Here is a 23,500-nt window from a genome sequence, read left to right on the forward strand (position 1 = left end):
AGTTGGTACACAACACACTCAACATCTAAAAAATACTGTAGTTTGGCTAAATACAGTCAGAGCGCTTCCTAGTTACCGTATAAACATTAACTATTGTATTTAAAAATGCAAACACGATAAGAATCCATGACCAAATTACCCAAAATGCATCACTGCAGCATGTCAGGATTTCTCTATAGTCTTAAATCTAAAATTAACAAAGGCATAACATGAGGAATTGTGATGATGTAAACTTTGCAAAAATAGCGTGTGTCTCCCCGTACGGCACACATCGGTTCATGTGGTGATAAATTACAAAAAAAGGACCAACACTGGTAACAAAATAATTCTTCAGACAAGCAGGGCATAGATAATGATAGAGCAAACTCCATGTACATTATGACATCTATAAAGAGAGTCTTCTTAATAATAACCAAGAACTGAAGAATGAAAGGCAGTCACAGTTTTCAGGGATCATCAATACAAACAATAATAATCATGCACACTGTTTTATGTTGTAGACAGACTGACAAATTAACAAGCATTAGCATCTGAAAAGTTTTGTAATGCTTTTGCAGCATTCTTTATGAACAAAATATGATAAGACAAGCAGTGTGCAGTTCCAGTTCAGCAATTAATACATGCATACCTTTCCATTTTGTCTCCCAAGTCAATTTAGACATTTTAGCCTTCTAACATAAACTCTCAAAATTAAGGCCCACAACTGATTGCATTGATATTATTCCTTCAGACTTTTAAGATTTCTTCGGCATTGCCCCAGACATGCTGTACTGCAGATAATATACAGTACTTCCCTCCAAGCAGGTGAGTTTCTACAGGCATTGAAAATTGAAGTCATAGAATCGCTTCCAAAATTTTTTTAAAAATTAAAACAAAAAACAAAAAAATAATGATGGATGCTTTGACAATTAGAAAATACAGGTCAATATCAAGTCTGCCATTCCTTGGGAAATAATTGAAAGGGTTGTTTATGAGCAAATTCTTGCTTTTATAATTCAAAGTAAACGTTTTAACTCATTTCGGTCCGTATTTTGGCCACTCCACAGTACTGAGACTATTTTTAATCAAATTCTTAAATTATATTCGTTGGAACAATTATGCAGGCAAATCTGTCATGTCTTGTCACCTCTAGCACACAGCTTTATGTCGTGAGACCTCCCTCATCTGATAACCTTCCTGATCTTCAAGACGGACTCGCAACCACGCCTGTTTGTAATCTGGTCTGCCTTTACAGTACTTCTTGTTCCTGCATTTCACTGCATATTGCAATAAACGGCCTCCTTGCCAAACAGTCAAACCTGTTGCCGAATCTGCTGCCTGGGTCTAACTCCTGCCTAACAAAACCATGACACAAATCATCTCAGTGCCACATTTGACACGTTTGGCATAACATGATTTCAGCAGACTGGAACAGTGCGTAGGGCTCATTGACGGTGTGCTTCAGAGGCTCAAATCTTATTTTTTAAAATAGAGATTACTTCGTGACAATCGGAAACCAAAAGTCTGACCAAACCTGAATCAAATGTGGGGTTGCTCAAGGGTCCATTTTCGGACTCCTTTTATTCAACATCTATTTGTTTCCTCTACCTCAAATTATGGAACAGCACAATCTATCTATTGTACATACGCAGCTGACACACAGCGCTACACTTCAGTGTCCCCAAATCACTATAAAATTTTATCTCATCGAGTAAATGCATTTATTAAATCAATGCATGGGTGTCCCCGACAGTCATCTAAAGTTCGTCACAAAATCTCCTATTACCACCAAAATATAGACAAGTTTCTTGAGCGAAACATGGGCTGCGCCATCTTTGACAATTTCTGCTCCAAACTATGGAGATAGAATAGTGCCAAAAGAAGTGAGGTTGTAAAATGAAAATTCTTCCTGTAAAATGACCATTTTTAACTAAAAAACACTTGTATTACCGACTTTTTCCTTTTGTAATAAACATGAAAAAAACACAATGTAAAAAATACATTATACAAGTGTTTTTTTTCCAATTACAAGTGATTTTTTTTGTTCTACGGGTGTTTTTTCTTAGCTACAGGTTAAAAAGTTTTGTCTCACCCTTGTCGCGTTTTATGAGACAAAAAAAATACTCGTAACCTAGTTTTAAAATAAAAACATACCTGTAAAATGACTCATCTTAACTAAAAAACACTTGTGTTTTAACTAAAAAAACACTTGTATTTCCAAATTTTTTCGTTGTGAAATAAACATGAAAAAACAATATTATAAAATTTCTTCAAGTGTTTTTTTTCCTCATTTACAAGTGATTTTTTTTGTTCTACGGGTGTTTTTTCTTAGCTACAGGTTAAAAAGTTTTGTCTCACCCTTGTCGCGTTTTATGAGACAAAAAAAATACTTGTAACCTAGTTTTAAAATAAAAACATACCTGTAAAATGACTCATCTTAACTAAAAAACACTTGTATTTTAACTAAAAAAACACTTGTATTTCCAAATTTTTCGTTGTGAAATAAACATGAAAAAACAATATTAAAAAATTTCTTCAAGTGTTTTTTTCCCCCATTTACAAGTGATTTTTTTATTTTTCTACAGGTGTTTTTTTCTTTGCTACAGGTGAAAAAGTTTCGTCTCACCCCTTGTGGCGTTTTCTGAGACAAAAGTCACTTGTAACCAAAGATGAAAAAATCTACTTGTACATCGAAATAATATGTTGTAAAACACAAAAATATCATTCCAAGTCGTGGTCAAAAGAAGACGTTAGTTAAGAAAGAACACAATCTAGTGAATAGTTCTTCGGGTGTTTTATCTTTAATAATCTACAAGTGTTTTCTGAGCATGTACAACTAAATAAATTTCGGCCCAAGCATGTGATGTGAGGCAAAATTCAGACCAATCGGAACGGCGATTGTTCAGGAGGAGGGCGGGACACACCATTGCCGACCTGCTCCTTCTTGCTTTATTCATCACGGCAGAGTACGACAGAAATGGCAGAGCTGCTCTGCCATTTCTGTCGTACTCTGCCGTAATGGCCGAAATGGCAGAGCTGCTCTGCCATTTCTGTCGTACTCTGCCGTGATGAATAAAGCAAGAAGGAGCAGGTCGGCAATGGTGTGTCCCGCCCTCCTCCTGAACAATCGCCGTTCCGATTGGTCTGAATTTTGCCTCACATCACATGCTTGGGCCGAAATTTAGTTGTACATGCTCAGAAAACACTTGTAGATTATTAAAGATAAAACACCCGAAGAACTATTCACTAGATTGTGTTCTTTCTTAACTAACGTCTTCTTTTGACCACGACTTGGAATGATATTTTTGTGTTTTACAACATATTATTTCGATGTACAAGTAGATTTTTTCATCTTTGGTTACAAGTGACTTTTGTCTCAGAAAACGCCACAAGGGGTGAGACGAAACTTTTTCACCTGTAGCAAAGAAAAAAACACCTGTAGAAAAATAAAAAAAATCACTTGTAAATGGGGGAAAAAAACACTTGAAGAAATTTTTTAATATTGTTTTTTCATGTTTATTTCACAACGAAAAATTTGGAAATACAAGTGTTTTTTTAGTTAAAATACAAGTGTTTTTTAGTTAAGATGAGTCATTTTACAGGTATGTTTTTATTTTAAAACTAGGTTACAAGTATTTTTTTTGTCTCATAAAACGCGACAAGGGTGAGACAAAACTTTTTAACCTGTAGCTAAGAAAAAACACCCGTAGAACAAAAAAAATCACTTGTAAATGAGGAAAAAAACACTTGAAGAAATTTTATAATATTGTTTTTTCATGTTTATTTCACAACGAAAAAATTTGGAAATACAAGTGTTTTTTTAGTTAAAATACAAGTGTTTTTTAGTTAAGATGAGTCATTTTACAGGTATGTTTTTATTTTAAAACTAGGTTACGAGTATTTTTTTTGTCTCATAAAACGCGACAAGGGTGAGACAAAACTTTTTAACCTGTAGCTAAGAAAAAACACCCGTAGAACAAAAAAAATCACTTGTAATTGGAAAAAAAACACTTGTATAATGTATTTTTTACATTGTGTTTTTTTCATGTTTATTACAAAAGGAAAAAGTCGGTAATACAAGTGTTTTTTAGTTAAAAATGGTCATTTTACAGGAAGAATTTTCATTTTACAACCTCACTTCTTTTGGCACTATTCTATCTCCATAGTTTTATCTTTAATAATCTACAAGTGTTTTCTGAGCATGTACAACTAAATTTCGGCCCAAGCATGTGATGTGAGGCAAAATTCAGACCAATCGGAACGGCGATTGTTCAGGAGGAGGGCGGGACACACCATTGCCGACCTGCTCCTTCTTGCTTTATTCATCACGGCAGAGTACGACAGAAATGGCAGAGCACGCTCAGGCAAGAAGTTCCGTGGAATTAATGTTTTCTCATGAATGTCATTCAGTTAAAGATTTATCAAGCGTATATAATCATAATTCGTGTCAACATCAAGTGAATTTCGCCTTCCTAAGAAAGGCACGAAAATCGACGACGAGCCAATTATACGCTTGATAAATCTTTAACTGAATGACATTCATGAGAAAACATTAATTCCACGGAACTTCTTACCTGAGCGTGCTCTGCCATTTCTGTCGTACTCTGCCGTGATGAATAAAGCAAGAAGGAGCAGGTCGGCAATGGTGTGTCCCGCCCTCCTCCTGAACAATCGCCGTTCCGATTGGTCTGAATTTTGCCTCACATCACATGCTTGGGCCGAAATTTAGTTGTACATGCTCAGAAAACACTTGTAGATTATTAAAGATAAAACACCCGAAGAACTATTCACTAGATTGTGTTCTTTCTTAACTAACGTCTTCTTTTGACCACGACTTGGAATGATATTTTTGTGTTTTACAACATATTATTTCGATGTACAAGTAGATTTTTTCATCTTTGGTTACAAGTGACTTTTGTCTCAGAAAACGCCACAAGGGGTGAGACGAAACTTTTTCACCTGTAGCAAAGAAAAAAACACCTGTAGAAAAATAAAAAAATCACTTGTAAATGGGGGAAAAAAACACTTGAAGAAATTTTTTAATATTGTTTTTTCATGTTTATTTCACAACGAAAAATTTGGAAATACAAGTGTTTTTTTAGTTAAAATACAAGTGTTTTTTAGTTAAGATGAGTCATTTTACAGGTATGTTTTTATTTTAAAACTAGGTTACAAGTATTTTTTTTGTCTCATAAAACGCGACAAGGGTGAGACAAAACTTTTTAACCTGTAGCTAAGAAAAAACACCCGTAGAACAAAAAAAATCACTTGTAAATGAGGAAAAAAAACACTTGAAGAAATTTTATAATATTGTTTTTTCATGTTTATTTCACAACGAAAAAATTTGGAAATACAAGTGTTTTTTTAGTTAAAATACAAGTGTTTTTTAGTTAAGATGAGTCATTTTACAGGTATGTTTTTATTTTAAAACTAGGTTACGAGTATTTTTTTTGTCTCATAAAACGCGACAAGGGTGAGACAAAACTTTTTAACCTGTAGCTAAGAAAAAACACCCGTAGAACAAAAAAAATCACTTGTAATTGGAAAAAAAACACTTGTATAATGTATTTTTTACATTGTGTTTTTTTCATGTTTATTACAAAAGGAAAAAGTCGGTAATACAAGTGTTTTTTAGTTAAAAATGGTCATTTTACAGGAAGAATTTTCATTTTACAACCTCACTTCTTTTGGCACTATTCTATCTCCATACAAACTTCTGGTCTGGACAGAACAATATGAAGTGCGGTTGAAGTCAGCAGTGTGTTTTGTCAAAGTTAAAACAGCAAAATCAAACCAGAGGAACCCACGGAATCTCCAAAAATGGATTCAGCATGACGTAGATGAGACTCTGAGACTTTCTGTGCTGTGCGTGTGTGCTTCCACAAGACCTCACCAGCACTCCAATACAAAAGTATAACCACGCTATCCTTGGCATCTTATATTGCAAACATTTTCTGGGTTTTACTCGCGAGATTTTTCACGCCATCTTGATGTGTAGCTATGAATTGCTTACACGAAGGCACGAGATTCTATGAGTTGCCCCAAAAAACCTTCTTCTGCAAGGATTTGGACATCTTTTGTGAGAGTCAAGTGGAAGAACTTCTCCCCGGCTCCTCGATCGCATCTTTGTTTTCATCATTTCAGCGACGATGTTAGGGTGCGTTGGGAAGTGGACCCCAACGCAGACAAAGAGAATAACTGTGCTAGTATGCAACATTTATTTAAGTGCGCACAAGGCTCGGAGCAGTGCATGTGCATGTCGGGTTGTAGCTGGCAAAAGTTGACGGGTGGTCAATCAGGCGATGGTACAGCTGGGAATCAGGCAAGCGGAATCCTGGGATGGAACAAGAGTCAAATTAGCCAGGTGTGAAACAATATGAGAAATACCTGAATGCTGAACGTGACTGACCGTGATGCCGAAAGTATTGGTCTGGCGAGCGGCAATGAAGGCGGCTGATTGTGATGGGTCACAGCTGTCATCGTTCCCTCGTCTGGCTTCCAGGCTGCAATCAGGGAGCCCTAACTGACAACAGCTTTAAAGGCGTAGGAGCATTAAACATAAGTAGACCCTTACTGCCTATTTGATACATTTAATACTTGATCACAACCTGTTTTTTTTTTTTTTTTTTTGCTTGCCTGTCATAAGACAGCTTACAGGTTGTCTATTCATTTCAATTTGATGCATTTATTTCTAGATCTATATAACTACACGTCTGTTTTGCAATTACTGATAATTATATCAAACAATAAGTGGGGAAAGGAATGTTCAGAGCGAAATCACGATGCTAGATGCCTACCACTCTTTCTTTCGTGAAATGTCGAGCTGCTAACCGGCATCATCACCAAGGTCTGCTGTGCCGAGTTGAATAGTCGTCATCTGACGACTCAGGTTCAAACATGTAGGGATTAATTCTGTATAATCTTTCCTAGGGATCTTTCCGTCGTTAGCGTCACAAAAGAGCAATACTGATTTGTTACTTTCGGTGTAAATATCATTAATGTCGTTGCTGCTGCTATGCTCGTCGTGGATAGTCTTCTGTTGTGTTCAGGAATTTACGTCACACTTCTGGGTTTGGGAAGGGACTATTAACGGAGTGCACAAAACCTAAAAAATAAAAAAAAATGCAAATAATCCTGGCAGTTAAACGTGAAAAATGACATGTTTGTTTTGACGAACTCGTTCAAAGTTTATATTCGTAAAATTACACCAAAATCTGAAAAGCTCTTCAGCTGCTCTTTAAAACCGTTTTGAGTTCACCTCCACCTTGCCTCGCCTCCCTGTTTCCCTGCGTTTGGGTCCACCTTCCTTCTATGTCCTGACAACTTTTGCTTTTTATTTATTTTTATATTCCCTGTTTCAATTGTTTTTGCTTTTTGCCTTCCTGAGAATTTAATGCTGACTCTTTTTTTTGACATTCTGGCTGCTCAATATTGAGCAAAGATTTAGCTTTGTTGCTCTACCCCCTCTGGCCCTTGGAAGTACTGTAGTATAAAAAAAACCCAAGTAAAATAACAGTTCATAATAAGACTTCCTTTGGTAAACAATAACAGTGCCTGGTGGCCACTGGATAAAGAAAAGATAAACACACCTTAAAATAGTTGTTTTCCAAATAATAAGCACACATTCATTATGGGAAATTGAATGAAATCAGTTTGTGGTTCCATGCATCGTTAAGGTAATCCGGTTGTAAAATTCCACTAGTTATGCGTCCTCAATTAATTTATTCATTCATTTTTAACCCTTTTATACTGAGTTAGAGGTGGTGTTTTATGTGTTTGGTTCCATGGGTTCAGTTCTAAATGTGAGCTCATCAGTGCCAAGATCTTCTGAGATGTTTTTCCCCTCCAACATACATGGAGATGAACCAGACCAGTTGCTGAACATGTAATGCGATGACAGCACTTGTTATATGGTAGCCTGATAAGCAAATATGCGCCAAAAGTAAGCATCCGTATTAAGAGCGCGTCTGTTTTCTTAACCCATTCACCTTTGACGTGACTCAAATGTTTGGCATATGCTCCTTTAAACTTTTGAATGATAACAGTGCATAGTTCCTGCTTTCCTCTTCTACCACTTGAACTATTTAAAGCCACGTTTGTTTTACGACTGCACCATGACTTTAAATGGATATACCTTTTTCACGGTGCATCCATAAATCACATTTCTATATCCTCTCATGACACAGAGACACTTGGGCGGAAATATGCACTTACAGAGGCGGTATTTTAATTTAACACTCAGATATGGAATGGTAAAAACAGTATGTCTTGAATTTCTGAATGTTGTATCAAGTATCCAGTAGATCACAAGTATGACTCTATCTGGATTGTTCACACTATGTAAAAGAAACATACAGCTAGATTTAAATCACCCTTCATGGGGGTAGTGGGTTAATGGCTAGTGCATACAATGTGGCTACGTTCATACTGCAGGTCTTAATGCACAAATCCGATTTTTTGTCATATCTGTTCTTTTGGCGTGCCCGTTCAGACAGCCTATGTCCATTGAGACCGTTCAAGTATCAGGCATGCGAACTAATTCGCAGTCTGACACACGCTGAGTAAGAAGACCCGCATGCGCAGAAACATCAAAACAAACGACTGCTGGCTGTCATTCCAGGGCGATCATATTTTGATTCCCAAAAAGAGGACACAAATAACAGACATAAATAATCCCCGTTAAGGCTTCTATTCAAAGTTTCTGAGGACCGCACCGTAGCATGCACGCACTATCCGTGCATGTCACACACTCATACGGGCAGTTTGCCCCTGACTCTCAGCTGTGTAAGCAATCTTGAAATATTGCTCATATAGAGCAGAGAGAAAACCGATCATTCTCAGGCTTATCCTCAACCCATTTAAATTTTTTTATGACTGTTGCCAAGCCCGACAATTCCTCATAAGCCGTATTCAATGCAAGCTAGGAGCTAACGGGCAGCTGCACCGCTACCGTAGCGCGCCGTCTCTCTCGCTCTTTGATGACGTAATTGCTGCACGAAATTCTGATTTGGGAGACTTGCCAGTTCAGACCGCCGCGACGTTCTTGAAAAATGTGGCCCAGATTGGATTTAAACCACATACGAAAGTGACCCAGATCGGATTTGAAATGGTCCAATTCCTTGCGACTTGTCCCATTCAGACCGTCATGTTAATGTCTCACTTGAGTCGGAAAAACACGAAAAAATCGGATTCGTGCATTAAGACCTGCAGTATGAACGTAGACAGTAGCCACGTTTACATGCTGACTTTTATTCAAACCGATTCAAATAATTCCGAATGGAAATTTCAGATCAGCTGTTTACATGTCACTTCATCTATTCCGATCCAGCGTTTACATGTGTCTGCCTTTATTTCGAAAGGACGTTTGACAACTGCCATCTGACATGCGCAGATTAATCAAAACAAAGCATCACGTTGCAAAACACGGAGATCGATCGTCAGATCAGCTGCTGTTTTAACTTTTCGAGTGGAAACAAAACTTCAGAATGACACGCCGTTCATTTAAAAAGTTGTGTGGGCTGGTGGAGGGATTCATGGATATAAACTTTCCGCCGGACTCCAATTAGGTGTGCTGTACGTGTGCTTGGAAGCCATGTTGCAAGTGACGTTACTTACGTCACCAAGTGACGTCACCACGTCAGTACGGAGCATGTGCAAAAAGAACGCAACCAGACACCATTCCGCTTCCCTGTTTACATGATATAATTTTACTTCTAATCGGTTTGGGAAAAGGAATATTCCACCCCTGTGAAACGGAATGAAATTCCATTCGGTTTGGGCCTGTTCATTCCGAATGAGGTGTTTATATAGAACACATTTATTCGGTTTGAACATCTAAACCGATTGCAATTGGAATATTTGGTTCCATGTAAACGTGGCTTATGTCCAGGGTGCACATAATTTTTTTGCCCAGGTTCTCAGAGGAGGACCTGGAGATGTGACTTGGTCCTCATTGAGCTTGAGAGCCGACCCGCCTGATGCGATAAATTTATGACAAGCTTTACTTAGAGCCAATTAACTTTAATTCATCATATTAACAATTAATGCTTGATTAACATCAACTGGCACAACAAAATTGCCATTACTTTGAAGTGAAATGTAAAGAAATAAAAAGCACCAATTCAAAATAAAGGGCATTATGCGGCTCCCACATTAACTCCAAGCCTTTTTAAAAGTGGGATGTCCTCCTCATAAGACTTCATTGAACGTGCATGTTTAGCTTTGTAAAATGTGAGCAAAAACACGTTTGTCAGTGCATGTCGCTGTTCATTACCTTTATTCCACCACTTGTCCATAGGGCGAGTGGGGTCCTGTTTGACATCGATAGTTTGCTTAATTGCCACATGCTTTCTGTTTTTTTCGTGCTTTTCAAAGTTTGGATGGCTGAAATTCTTTGACCCTACATAAAATGCGCTGCTCTTATGGGCGACATTGGGATTCTCGTGGCGCATTTTGTACCGCATTTCCATGCGAGCATCATTTGCTTCTAGCCATGGTACCTCCAGTAGCCACTTTTCAGTAAAAGTCCTTTTTTTCGGTAGCTCCGGTGACGTCTCTGTCGTCTGTCTGTCTTTTGACGGGGGTGGGGGAACACGGAAGTAATTACTCAGTGTGGCCTGCCTCTTCGACATTTTGAGAAGTTATTTTCTTGTGTCTGCCGCAAATACAGTAGTCAGCCATCGGTACGCAAAAGCATATGGAAACCGTTGAGGGCCAGCGCGTTTGTCTACATCCAGTACGCATGCGCGCATGCGGACCACTTATGTGCACCCCTGCTTATGTCGTTGTTAATTCCTTTCTGATTATGATCATAGTTTGAGTCTGTGCACACCTGGTACTGTGTTTACATTTTTGATTTTATAATGGGATTTTTGGCACTCCAATGGCATGTGCAATAATATATAAATCTTAAAATGCCCGTGACACGAAAAAGCATGTTTATTTCATAATACACGCGGTATTTTATGCTCCTGAATGAAATGGACCACTTGGATATGTGAAGAAGCGATATATATATATAATATATATATATATATATATATACAGTGCCTTGCAAAAGTATTCGGCCCCCTTGAATCTTGCAACTTTTCGCCACATTTCAGGCTTCAAACATAAAGATATGAAATTTAATTTTGTTGTCAAGAATCAACAACAAGTGGGACACAATCGTGAAGTGGAACAACATTTATTGGATAATTTAAACTTTTTTAACAAATAAAAAACTGAAAAGTGGGGCATGCAATATTATTCGGCCCCTTTACTTTCAGTGCAGCAAACTCACTCCAGAAGTTCAGTGAGGATCTCTGAATGATCCAATGTTGTCCTAAATGACCGATGATGATAAATAGAATCCACCTGTGTGTAATCAAGTCTCCGTATAAATGCACCTGCTCTGTGATAGTCTCAGGGTTCTGTTTAAAGTGCAGAGAGTATTATGAAAACCAAGGAACACACCAGGCAGGTCCGAGATACTGTTGTGGAGAAGTTTAAAGCCGGATTTGGATACAAAAAGATTTCCCAAGCTTTAAACATCTCAAGGAGCACTGTGCAAGCCATCATATTGAAATGGAAGGAGCATCAGACCACTGCAAATCTATCAAGACCCGGCCGTCCTTCCAAACTTTCTTCTCAAACAAGGAGAAAACTGATCAGAGATGCAGCCAAGAGGCCCATGATCACTCTGGATGAACTGCAGAGATCTACAGCTGAGGTGGGAGAGTTTGTCCATAGGACAACAATCAGTCGTACACTGCACAAATCTGGTCTTTATGGAAGAGTGGCAAGAAGAAAGCCATTTCTCAAAGATATCCATAAAAAGTCTCGTTTAAAGTTTGCCGCAAGCCACCTGAGACACACCAAACATGTGGAAGAAGGTGCTCTGGTCAGATGAAACCAAAATTGAACTTTTTGGCCACAATGCAAAACGATATGTTTGGCGTAAAAGCAACACAGCTCATCACCCTGAACACACCATCCCCACTGTCAAACATGGTGTTGGCAGCATCATGGTTTGGGCCTGCTTTTCTTCAGCAGGGACAGGGAAGATGGTTAAAATTGACGGGAGGATGGATGCAGCCAAATACAGGAACATTCTGGAAGAAAACCTGTTGGTATCTGCACAAGACCTGAGACTGGGACGGAGATTTATCTTCCAACAGCACAATGATCCAAAACATAAAGCCAAATCTACAATGGAATGGTTCAAAAATAAACGTATCCAGGTGTTAGAATGGCCAAGTCAAAGTCCAGACCTGAATCCAATCGAGAATCTGTGGAAAGAGCTGAAGACTGCTGTTCACAAACACTCTCCATCCAACCTCACTGAGCTCAAGCTGTTTTGCTTGGAAGAATGGGCAAGAATGTCAGTCTCTCGATGTGCTAAACTGATAGAAACATACCCCAAGCGACTTGCAGCTGTAATTGGAGCAAAAGGTGGCGCTACAAAGTATTAACGCAAGGGGGCTGAATAACATTACACGCCCCACTTTTCAGTATTTTATTTGTTAAAAAAGTTTAAATTATCCAATAAATTTTGTTCCACTTCACGATTGTGTCCCACTTGTTGTTGATTCTTGACAAAAAATTAAAATTTTATATCTTTATGTTTGAAGCCTGAAATGTGGCGAAAGGTTGCAAGGTTCAAGGGGGCCGAATACTTTTGCAAGGCACTGTATATATATATATATAATATAATATATGGATATATTATATTTATTGAATTTTTTTAATCCCGCGCTACGATAATGACAGACTTCCGGCTTCGGTCTTGCATTGAGGAAGAGGGCGCTGCGACGTGTACGGAGGGAGGAGTCCTCTTCACTATACAGCTGTAGAAGTTAGAAGGACTAAGGATTCATCTGGTTTTGCGGATTAATACGTTTATTTTTCGCATCACGCCAGCCAAGCGGCTGCAGAAAAATCTTGCTGTACGAGGGAGAGGCGTGTGTGCCTTTTTGGGGTTTCAAAAGGTTCTCATTTACCTGTGGATATTGGCCAAAACAAGCCCTACTTCTGTGGGACCATGGGACTTACGAGGAAGTGAGTAAGTATCGTGTTTTGTATTATGTCAAATACTGGGATCAATTTAATATGTAGGTGGCTTGCATTTTGTGGCTGACATGCTCCTTGTCCCCTCGGCCGACGACCGGCGGCTTGTCGCACATCCCCCCCGCCGGGAGAGCATTATACTCGGCTTAATGTTCTCTTCATGTATCCGGTCTTCTGTCAAATTTTCCGATCGATCAGAAATTGCAACTTTGTGTTAAAAATAGCCGCAAATACAGCGATTAGAAAGTAAACACTACAAACTTTCTTTGAATAAAGGACTACTTACGTTTGATCATGGATGGGCATGTAAAAAGCTCTCCACATACACATATGCTCATGTTAGCTGCATAACAACTGCAGCCGCCCTCCTCTCAGTAGTCTCTCGCTGTTTACAACTTTGCCGTGTAGTAAAGCATTATTTTGCCATATTCGGGCTGACCATTTGGCAGCTACACGCTCCTCCGACATCGGCTGGTTTGTTCTGCGGTCATTGTCCAGCTGCTTCCCCGGCGAGCTCTCCTGTCCGTAGTAGCAGGGGAAAAAGCTGTAAATTCTTCTCCGCCGGGTGGGTTGCCGATCGGCGAAGACAATTGACAACCCAGTCGTCATGTGAAATGTTGGTCCGGGCTAGTAATGTGTGATTTTCCGTTTCGAAGACTTTGAAACATCACTCGGTTCGGGTTAGCATGTCGACTAGCTGTCACGCCTCTTGGTTTGTTTACATTCTCCGAAGCCGGGGAAGGGAAATGACATAAGCCCGATTTAGGTGGCATAAAATATCGTTCGGGAGGTGCGACAGTAAAGGTGAAGTCGACAGTTTTGACCATTATGGAGTAATTTTGCCATGTCGTCCTGAATAAATGCATTTTTATTATTTCATATTCCATTTAGTACAAGACTGTTATTTGTCATGACCATGGCATTTATTTAGCTATTGGGGAAAAATACTTGGATAAAGAGATATATATATAGATATATATATAAGTTATATATAAGATATATAATATAAAGAATAATATAAAAATATTAGAGTAGAGAGACTGAAACAATGATATTTTGCAGCTCTCTTCGTCGCGTTTTCCTCGTTCTGAATAATTCCCCCTCAATAGGCTGCATACTAAATCAGATGTAATCGTTACTCCGCTGACGTCATCCACCTGTTGGGGACGCTCGTGCCCTATAATGGTAGGCGTGGCTAACCGGCAGATTAAAAGACTAATTTCTCGTCATCTGCTCTTTGTTATATTGTTGTTGTTGAATTGTCTCAAAATATGATTCTAATTCACATAATAATGCTAATTAAGACTTTTCTCCTGTCGTACGCACCTTAAATATAATTGAGGAATCATTGTTATCATAGTGTAGGCTCCCTTTCAAGGATCACTGAAGAAAATGTACTGTATATTTTAAAAGCACCTGGGAATTCAAAAGAATTTAAGTTTGTTACTGTATTACCTGTCTAGAGGTGGTATAATCGGCACCCTATCTCAGAACCCCCTACAACACACAACCCCTATATGCAAACATTTTACTATTATCCGTTTAGCTTTTGATAATTGATTAGATTTTAAACCCAGGATGTAAAGAAACACAAACATTCCATTAAGCAAACAATTTTGCAAGAGGATAATACATTTGTGACAGGCTGAAAAGACAATTCATAGGAGTATAAATAAGAAATTAGAAGATCATTTTTGGCTACATTTAAGAGAGTGATATGAGTCTAAAGGGTTTTTCAATTAATGAAGACTGTTTTACAAGTCCGAGTTTGGCGGTTGTCCTTCAAACATGTTTTTGGCAAGAAATACACAGTCTCTGAACCCATCTGCTTGATCTTGTAATTTGTAAATACAGAATCCCGCTCCAGAAAAAATAGGAGGATTTGGACTTTTCAAAATTATAACGAAACAACAGTTTAAAATCGTTTGACATTCTTACCCTTTTGTTTTTCCATGTTTTACAAGACTTATGTTTTCAGTGTCATCACTATAAATTTAATTATCAGGCTACTTGTGCTTTTCCTTTCATCGGTTTTATCTTCACCTGGAGTCTCAGTTTAGTAAACTTGTTTGTCACCTTGTCCACTACTGAGAGAAGTGGTTCCATGAGAGAGGGTTGATCGTTTGCTCTTAAAAATTGGCTTTCTGGCAAACAACTTGTCCCCAACTTGTCTGAAATTATGACACCATTGCGGGTGAGGGAAAAAAAGCTGCTAGTCAATCAAAGGGCATGTATAAGCATAGACGTACAACTCTTCACATTCACACACACAGGGCTGTCAAACTCATATATGTTGTGGGCCATATTGTAGTTCTGCTTTCCTTAGGAGGGTCAATATGCCAACCCATATAAATGAGTTATAGCTTCATATTATTACATATACAAAGAAAACTGAATGATAGGCAGGTCCCCAGACTTTTCAATTTTTTTATTTATTTTTTTATTTTATTATTTGTTTTTTTTTTACTAAGCGCACAGTAGTACCTAAATTGAAATTTTAGTACCGCAAGAAGAAAATTACTGCAATGTGGGCGAGTATCCCCATTTAGGAGCTACAGTGTATATCAAAAGTGAGTACACCTCTCGCATTTCTGCAGATATTTAAGTATATCTTTTCATGGGACAACACTGACAAAAATGACACTTTGACACAATGAAAAGTAGTCTGTGTGCTGCTTATATAATAGAGTTAATTTATTTTCCCTTCAAAATAACTCAAAATATAACCATTAATATCTAAACGCCTGGCAATTTAAGTGAATACACCCCATAGAAACTACATACATCCCTAAATGTCCCCCCCACCTCTTCAATCTCTGCAGCAATGCTGACAGCACTCCTGTAAGGAGTCATATGACATTTTGGAGGGAAATTGACAAGCAGTAATCAATTTGGACATTTAAAGATGTACGTAGTTTCTAAGGGGTGTACTTACTTTTGTTGCCAGGGGTTTAGATATTAATGGCTATTTTTTGAGTTATTTTGAGGGGAAAATAAATGAACTCTATTATATAAGCGGCACAGAGACTACTTTTCATTGTATCAAAATGTCATTTTGTCAGTGTTGTCCCATGATAAGATATAATTAAATATCTGCAGAAATGCAAGGGATGTACTCACTTTGTGATACACTCTATATCCATTTTGCTGTTTTTTTTATTTTTTGACACACACACACATATATTATCGTGATAATTTGTTTTGAAATTAGATGCCTGTAACAACATTCTATTAAACAACTATTCCATTGACTCAAAAAGTGGTTTTGGTAACGACAAATATTTGCAAAATCCCACGATTTTTTCGACAACAATTTTGCCAAAACTCAGACATTTTGCTATTTTATCATGTAGTCAATTTACATAGGCGCAGACTGAGGGGAGGCAGGGGAGGCAAAAAAGTATTGGCACCACTGCAATTCTGTCGGATAATGCTCAATTTCTCCCAGAAAATGATTGCAATTACAAATGCTTTGGTAGTAATATCTTCATTTATTTTGCTTGCGATGAAAAAACACAAAAGAGAATGAAAAAAAAAAAAATCATTATCATTTTACATAAAACTCCAAAAATGGGCCGGACAAAAGTATTGGCACCTTCAGCCTAATACTTGGTAGCACAACCTTTAAACAAAATAACTGCGAACAACTGCTTTCGGTATCCATTAATGAGATTCTTACAATGCTCTGCTGGAATTTTGGACCATTCTTCTTTGGTCAACTGCTCCAGGTCTCTGAGATTTGAAGGGTGCCTTCTCCAAACTGCCATTTTCAGATCTCTCCACATATGTTCTATAGGATTCAGGTCTTGACTCATTGCTGGCCACTTCAGAAGTCTCCAGTGCTTTCTCTCAAACCATTTTCTAGTGCTTTTCGAAGTGTATTTTGGGTCACTGTCCTGCTGGAAGACCCATGACCTCTGAGGGAGACCAGCTTTCTCACACTGAGTCCTACATTATGCTGCTAAATTTGCTGGTAGTCTTCAGACTTTATAATGCCATGCATATGGTCAAGCAGTCCAGTGCCAGAGGCAGCAAGCAATCCCAAAACATCAGGGAACCTCCGCCATGTTTGACTGTGGAGACCATGTTATTTTTTTTGAAGGCCTCATTTTTTCCCCCTGTAAACTCTATGTTGATGCCTTTCCCCAAAAAGCTCTACTTTTGTCTCATCCGACCAGATAACATTCTTGCAAAATGTTTCTGGCTTTCTTTTTGGCAAACTCCAGCCTGGCTTTTTAATATTTCTGAGTCAGAAGTGGGGTCTTCCTGGGTATCCTGCAATAGAGTCCTTTTCATTCAGACGCCAATGGATAGTATGGGTTGACACTTTTTTAAGTTCGGATTGCATGACAGCTTGAACAACTTGTTTGGATGTTAGTCGAGGTTCTTTATCCACCATCCGCAAAATCTTTCTTTGAAATCTCTCGTCAATTTTCTTTTCCGTCCACATCTAGGGAGGTTAGCCACAGTGCCATGGGCTTTACACTTATTGATGACACTGTGCACGGTGTACACATGAATATTCAGGTCTTTGGAGATGGACATGATAGCCTTGAGATTGCCCATGTGTCCTCACAATTTTGCTTCTCAAGTCCCCAGACAGTTCTTTGGTCTTCTTTCTTTTCTCCATGCTCAATGTGGTACACACAGGACAGAGGTTGAGTCAACTTTAATCCATTTTAAGTGGCTGCAAGTGTGATTTAGTTATTGCCACCAACTGTTGTGTGCCACAGGCTGTTAATTACACAAATTAGAGAAGCATCACGTGATTTTTCAAAGGGTGGCAATACTTTTGTCTGGTTCATTTTTGGAGTTTTGTGTAAAATGATAATGATTAAATTTTTTTCCCATTCTCTTTTGTGTTTTTCATTGCAAGCAAAATAAAGGAAGATATTACTACCAAAGCATTTGTAATTGCAATCATTTTCTGGGAGAAATTGGCAGGGATCAGGGAACAAACCAATACAAAAAGACCCAATATTACAGTGCTCAGAGCAGGGAGGGACGAGCAAGGTGAAGGCCCAGGCAGGATACGTTCCAGATCCGGTCCTGTTGCAGGTTGCAGGTCGCAGAAAAAGGGCAGAAGCACAGACGAGGAGCAGGCTAGAGGCAAAATCCACCAGACCAAAGGGGTATTACGATCCGGGAAGACAGGGTAACTAGAAACCGCTCGTATGTTGCAGTGAGAGCTAACAAACTCGCAATTAAGCAGAGGGCTGTGGGTGTATATGTAGGGAGGCTGTGTTGATGACCAGGTGAGCTGAACAGGTGGGTGGAATGAGTGCTGATGACTGGGATTGGAAAAAAAAAGAAAAAAACATACAGGCCTGCTGTGTGGCTCAAAGGCTAGGTTCATACAGCAAGTCTTAATGCACCAATCCCATTTTTTGTGGGTTTTTTTTCGATTCGAGTGAGGTATTAACTTGACAGTCTGAACAGGGCAAGTCGGATAGAAGTGGACCATTTCATATCCGATCTGGGTCACTTTCGCATGAGGTTTAAATCCGATTTGGGCCACATTTTTCCAGAATGTCATGGCGGTCTGAACTGTCAAGTCTCCCAAATCGGAATTCATGCAGCGATTACGTCATCAGAGAGCGAGAGAGACTGTGTGCTACGGTCGCGGTGCAGCTGTGTGTTAGCACCTAGCTTGCCTTCAACATGGCTTTTTGGGAATGGTCGGGCTTGACAACAGTCATAAAAAAATAAAAATGGTAATGATAAATGATAAGCCTGAGAATGATCGGAAGATTGTTTACACGGCCGAGAGTCGGGGCAAACTGCCCGTATGTGTGTATGAAACGCACGGACAGTGCGTGTATGCTATCAATCCATATAAACTTTGAATATAAGCATAAACGGGGATTATTTATGTCTGTTATTTGTGTCCTCTTTTTGGAAATCAAAATATGATCTCCCTGGAATGACGGCTGACAGCCAGCATGTGTAGTTGTTTGTTTTGATGCTTCTGCGCATTAGGTCTTCTTGCTAAGCGCGTGTCGGACTGCGAATTAGTGCGCATGCGTAATACTTGAACGGTCTCAATGGACAAAGGCAGTCTGAACGGGCACGCCAAAAAAGCAGATATGACAAAAAAATTGGATTTGTGCATTAAGACCTGTGGTATGAACCTGGCCTAAGAGAAATTGAGCATTATCTGACAGAAATACAGAGGTGCCAATACTTTTGGCCAGCTCTGTATATAGTATATTGTAAGTAAAATCAACATGTTTTACGCCCCCTCCCACAAAAGTCAAACTTAGCCTATGATCAAAACACATGATTTGCTTTTCCGTACAATAAAAAGTCATGTGGCAGATCTGACCCTCTGGACCTGGGATTTGACACCTCTGATTTAGCGTTTTTGATTAACTCACTCCTTTTATGTGGGAAGAAGCTGGAGTGCCAGGAAAAAATGCATCTGAAGTGTTGGGAAAACATGTAAATCTCACACAGCAACGTTTTAGACATATATTCTTTTTGAAATATATATTGAAAACAATATGTGCTTTACATGTGCATGACGGAAAGGGGCATAAAGCAACATTAGTGAAGCAGTTTGTAATTTAAAATGACAAATAACATTATCATTTTTATCCCCTATGTTGCTAAACAGCAGACTACTATGTTGCTAAACAGCAGACTACTAATTTTTCAAACTGAATACAAAAGGATGAATCCTGTAGATGGAATGCCTTCTAAGTTGACCAATGACTTCATTGCCTACTTGTAAATAAAGTTATGTAGGTTTGAAGGTGGCTGCGCAACAGGGACACAAGGACCAGAATGGCCCAAGCCAAGAATGTACACTGCACTGTATGTAATCCTGTCACTTGGCAGGTCTACGATTATTCCGATGAAAACCTCACTGGAAGTTCCTTTTGATTTCCCGAGAGCGAGGGAGGAAAAGGCAGGGATCACAGAGGTCAGTACTCACAGGAAAGGTCCGAAACATTCAAAAGCAGGCCTGGTGTCCTGGTGAGGCTTATTGATAGTGATGTGAAATGCCGAGTGACATGTTGAAAATCACTTTTGGGAAGTTTGCTCCACTTGCCACAAAGGAGGAACTCAACAATCTTATGTTTTTTCCTGTTTTGACTTCTTTTTAAGCTTCAATGACGTGTTCACTGTTTGTTTTACTTCCCGTGTTTCTTTGTTCTCCTGTAGCTCAACTTTACCTGAGCGCCATCGTGTTTGTCCCTTGTGTGTTCCAGCGGCGGGCGGTTCTTGTCAGACATGGGCCTTCGATGGGGACTTCAGTGACCTAATTCGCCCCTTAATACCACCACAATCACGTCACAATTTTACATTATTATAGACGAGAGCGGAGTAAAGTATAACAATGTGGAGAATTATATCACGTTTTTAAAGTCCTGTCAAGATGCCGCTCATACAGTTGTCGCTGTGATGTGTGTACTATCCATTTTGTATCCATCCGCCATTACTCATGGCCAGATCACAATGAAATATGTTAACTTTATCCTAGGGATGTGTTGGCTTCAATACTCAAAGCACAGTTTTTGCCGTTAACTGTCTTGATTGACATTCTTTTGTGACGTTCTGAACAGGCCAAGTCGTGGAAATTTAAAATCTGATCCAGTCCGCTTTGGTACTATGTAGTTTTATATCTGACATGGGTCAATTTTTAGGAATGTGACGACGGTCTGAACAGTCCAGTGACCAGAAATCTGGAATTTATGTGACATTGAAGTCAAAGGCAAGAAAGGCGAGCCAAATTTATTTGCGTAGCACAATTCAACAGAAGGCAAGGGCATAGGTTTGCATAGGGACGGTAGGGACAAAACACTACCAACTTTTCAGGATGCTCAATTTGTCCCCACCAACTTTTAAGTAACCTTATTTGCATAATATAATGACTTCACTTAATTAGGTCATTTAGATTGTCTTCCCATAAGTGTTGCACCAATACCATTTTTGGCCCCGATACCAATACCGATACCTGACTGTGCACTATCGGCCAATACCGATACCATTCCGATACCACTTCATTTGAAAATACCACTTCATTTGAAATATACAGTACTGTGCAAAAGTTTTAGGCAGGACACCTGCCTAAAACTTTTGCACAGTACTGTATATTTTTATTATATTATGTATATACAGGATATACTGTATGTATATATTTTCCCCAAGTGGAAGCTTCCATGATCCTAATAAATTTAATAATAATAAAAAAAATATATATATATATATTAGGGCTGTCAAAATTATCGCATTAACGGGCGTTAATTATTTTTTTAAAATAAATCACGTTAAAATATTTGACGCAATTAACGCAGATGGCCCGCTCAGACAGATTTAAATGACAGTGCAGTGAAATGCTCGCTTGTTGTGTCTATGGAGTTTTGCCGCCCTCTGCTGGCGCTTGGGTGCGACTGATTTTATGGGCTTCAGTTCCCATGAGCATTGTGTAAGTAATTATTGACATCAACAATGGCGGGCTACTAGTTTAATTTTTGATTAAAAATTTTACAAATTTTATTAAAATGAAAACAGTAAGATGGGTTTTAATATAAAGTTTCTATAACTTGTACTAACATTTTTTAAGAACTACGAGTCTTTCTATCTATGGATCGCTTTAACAGAATGTTAATAATGTTAATGCCATCTTGTTGATTTATTGTTATAATAAACAAATACAGTCCTTATGTACCGTATGTTGAATGTGTGTGTCCATCTTGTGCCTTATCTTTCCATTCCAACAATAATTTACAGAAAAATATGGCATATTTTATAGATGGTTTGAATTGCGATTAATTACGATTAATTAATTTTTAAGCTGTAATTAACTTGATTAAAATTTTTAATCGTTTGACAGCCCTAATATATATATATATATATATATATATATATATATATATATATTTAATATATATATATATATATATATATATATATATATATATATACATATACATATATATATACATATTCAGTGGTACCTCGACATACGATCACTTCAACACACGATGTTTCGACATTAGATTTAAAATTTGACACGCTATTTGTTTCTACATTCGACAAAATGCTTGAAATACGGCGATTCATGACATCATGACATTTTTTTTGGCTTCTAACCAAGAATCGAGACTGTGTTACGTCCGTAACTATAAAGAATTCAGGGATTTAAGCATTTATTCAAAAGAATTTTCACCGGAAATGCTCTGTTTACATATGGCGGCCACCAATTGACTGACAGACTAGCATCGTACTTCGACATATTTACTGTATGTAAAATAAATTTAAGCATTTATTCACAAGAGTTTTCACCAGAAAAAGCTCTTTGTCAGTTATTCCACTCGGTCAGCTTTGACGGCCACGCCAACAATGCAGGCCCACTTTTAATCGGCCTCGGGCCTCCGTCAGTATTGTCTCGTCAAGATCATGATGATTTCCTAACAGTAAATGGAATAATCTGACCCATTAATCGGTTAACTAGTCATTAACACTCAAAACAAGATGGAGATGGTTCATATTCGTGAGAAATGTTACCCTGACCCCTGTTCACCCAGTCTGTTTGGTCTTATTAATGTCCAATCCCCAGCAAAAAGTGTACATGCAGGTTATGCTGTTATATCGTCCCTACCAATATTGAGACTAAACCTACACCCTTGACAGAAGGTAATTCTAAGTGCAAAAACACAAATAAAATGATACAAAAAAGTCACACTGAATCATCAAGACAGTTAAAAACTAAAACAATGAAAGCAGGTAATAGAAATAACACTAAAAAATGATGAAAAGCAATAGTCATATACTGTACCTTGAAATTTGAACTTCATGGGCAGTTATGAATATGCCGTGGTGAACAATAGTGTTTTTAGCCCTGATTTAAAGGAGTACACGTCAGACCTGCAGGTAACTTGTTCCAGAAGTGAAGGGCATTGTAACTGAATGCTGCTTTACCCTGCTTGCCTTGTGTTCTTGGAACACACAGCAGACCGGTTCCAGACAACTTTAGGGGTGTAGATGCTTCGTAGGGGTCAAACATATCAAGCATGAATTTTGGTCTTCGGCCATTAAGTGTTTTGTAGATCAGCAGTTGTATTTTATAGTCTATCCTTTGACGCACAGGAAGCCAGTGTAACAATTTCATAACCAGTGCAATATGGTCCAGTTTCCTTGTATTTGTAAAGACTCTGGCAGCAGCATTCCGTATTAGCTGCAGCTTCCTGGCTTATTTTTTATTAAGACCTGTAAAAATATTGATAGAATACTCAAATTTACTTAAATGAATAAATGGACAAGTTTTTCCATGTCTTGTTTTGACAAAAGCATAGGAATTCTGGCTATATTTTTTAGGTAATAATTAGAGGTGTGCAAAATTTCCGATTCTTAGATTATTCGCGATTCGGCCGTGGAAGATTCGAGAACGATTCACAAACATCCAAATTCCGGTTATTGAAATATGCAAAGTAAAGCGGAAGTACAACACACTCAGCGCGCCGCGCGG

Source organism: Corythoichthys intestinalis, chromosome 9, assembly GCF_030265065.1.
Source record: "Corythoichthys intestinalis isolate RoL2023-P3 chromosome 9, ASM3026506v1, whole genome shotgun sequence".
Lineage (NCBI taxonomy): Eukaryota > Metazoa > Chordata > Actinopteri > Syngnathiformes > Syngnathidae > Corythoichthys > Corythoichthys intestinalis.